Below are 2,500 nucleotides of genomic sequence, written 5' to 3'. Positions count from 1 at the left end.
GATTATGTTCTAGCTATTACCACAGCCTCCAAAATAAGAGATTATAAACGGGCTATGCCACGTTGTTTTAGGATGTTTAGGGGACATCTTTAGTTGATCTTGAAATTTAAACTCTAGAATGGAGTTCATTTTCTGTTCAAATTATCATTACATCACACAACAAACACATGATTCTGAGCAAAAGCGACCTGCCAACCTTGAAAAATGTATTAATAATACTACTACTAATAATAATAATAATAATAATAATAATAATAATAATAATAATAATAATAATAATAATAATAATAATAATAATAATAATAACAATAATAATAATATCTTTATTTAGACTGAAAAGACCGATCAGCAAAATCAAAAGATTTGCTGGTATAAACCGGTGGTCACTGGTCAGTAAAAATAGTAACATTATAAAGAGTTTTTAAAAAAGGGAGATAAAAATGTATAGATTTTAAGGTATGTGCAAAACATATATACGGGATCACATCACAAAACGAGATATTAAGACTGACGGACACTACAAACATGCAAATTTACATCGAGATTTAGAAAATAATTGAATAATTTTGACTTAAAAGTCCTTAGAGTAGGCGCAAGGCCGATTTTTTCAAGATTACCCAAATACAATCCGTTTCAATCTTGCCCATTTGTGTCCGTTTGTGCTACTCTTTCCTTTTGCTGTTTTTCTTTTATGCTCTTCAAAAGTTTTAAGTAGCAATTGAATTGTTTCGTTTTGGGCATTTTGGGTGTCACGAAATTACATCATTCTGAAGCCCACGGTATGTTCAAACTGTGAAAACACGGCGCAGAAACCTTCTAACTTAAGCCGACTATATCATCAGCTGTCGACCTTGAAGCGCAGTATTCATCTGCCTTTTGGCAGAATCTTCAAAACTTACTTGTTTCCCCATTCTATGCTAGTGGGACGTCTCAAAAGGACTTACTTTCGATAAACAATGTGAGTTTTTTATATTCACTGTGTGTTCTTCCTCGACAGCCGCAGTCACGCTCCATCACTTACTACGCAACACACCATCCGGGCGCCTTTTTCCTTTAAAAGTGGGATTTTTGTACATTGGCAGATAAAAAAGGAAACTTAATTAATTGAGTTATAAAAGTTTCCTTTATTGTATTGTGCACTGCCTTAGCTTGATGGTGCCATCACTACGCTCAAGTCTTATTAATATCCAGAGTAACAAGGTCTGATCCATTTTACAGTTTACATTTCCTCAGAGTTAAATACGTGAGAGTGGGGATTATAGCAGCGCGTACTAGGGGATGGAAAGTTGTTGTAGTTTTCGCGAATTGTGGATAATTCTGGTTTCTGGTTTCTGGTTTCTGGTTTCTGGTTTCCGGTTTCCGGTTTAAGGATTCCGGATTCCGGATTCCGGATTCCGGATTCCGGATTCCTGCTTTTAGTGCTTCCCGGTAAATCATGGTTTAAGGCTCTGGCATTTTAATTGCATTTGAGAAGAAAGGATAAGCCACCATAGGTGTGAATTCATTATACAGGAATTTATAATTGCCTTCTATTGATCATCCTAATCACCTAACCGTCTCCCAGTCCAGGCCAAACACAAAGATTTTACCAGTGTGTAAAAATGGACATTTGTAGGAAGTTTATTCCACTATATTCTGATGACTGATACATGCCCATTCTCTTAAGTCTTAATTTTATCCTTTCTTTTTTTCCGTAGGAAGGTAAAAAGGTTATAAACGGCTTTAATAAGCTGTTCAGGAACAGTGAGCATAGGAGTTGCATACTAAGTTAACCAATTGTAATACACTTAAGTCCTTCACTAACAAATACTTACGATATATTGTGAGATCTCTTGAAAGCCAAAGATTTCATTTAGTTCTCATCTTACTCACCTTATCATAAAAATTGGCGGCGAGGCATTTATGTGCATTGTAACATAATTTCATTAGTGCTCTTGAAACCCAGTATCTTAGACTTTCTATGCTACATCGAACCAAGCCATATAGCTCTCAGACTGCTTTTCTTTTTATTCAGCTTAAATCCCAAAAGGGTTGGAGGTACAGTGGAGTGAAAAATAAGAAGTTTAAGATTGAACATGAAAACATCAACATGTAATGCGACTTGTCAATTCCAAATAGATTTTGGGCAAACAGCAACTATATGTGACGTGTACTGCAGTAAAAGGGATTTCATCTTTCAGCATTGTGCCAAGTACTGCAGTTGTATGCAATTATATGTCAATCCTATCTCCATGGCCCACAGACCTACTTCGCAACACCTTCCCTTCGAGCCTGGAATGAATTAACAATTATTTCATCAGCTTGCATTCAATACAAGGTGCTAAATATTGTAGCCAACGAGTTGCTTAGTGCCAAGTTGGCAATAACCAATCTTGTATCCAATAAGGGTGAAAGGAATATTGTTTTTTATTAGATTCTACACCTTCCATTCATTTTCTGTCGACAGAACTTGGCTTTCGCCACAAAATTTTTCAGCTTAAGCGACATTTGCTGGACTCGT

General features: G+C 35.9%; 1 protein-coding gene across 1 annotated transcript in view; it reads left to right on the top strand.

Moving 5' to 3' along the window:
* The window catches only part of LOC138037716 (uncharacterized), a 15,223-nt gene that overhangs the window by 7,516 nt on the left and 5,207 nt on the right, over nucleotides 1-2,500 (top strand). The gene's annotated exons all lie outside the window — the stretch shown is intronic.

This window comes from Montipora capricornis, chromosome 1, assembly GCF_036669925.1.
Source record: "Montipora capricornis isolate CH-2021 chromosome 1, ASM3666992v2, whole genome shotgun sequence".
In the NCBI taxonomy this organism is placed as follows: Eukaryota; Metazoa; Cnidaria; class Anthozoa; order Scleractinia; family Acroporidae; genus Montipora; species Montipora capricornis.
Note: the sequence above shows the minus strand (reverse complement) of the source record. Positions and strands in the feature narration are given on the sequence as shown.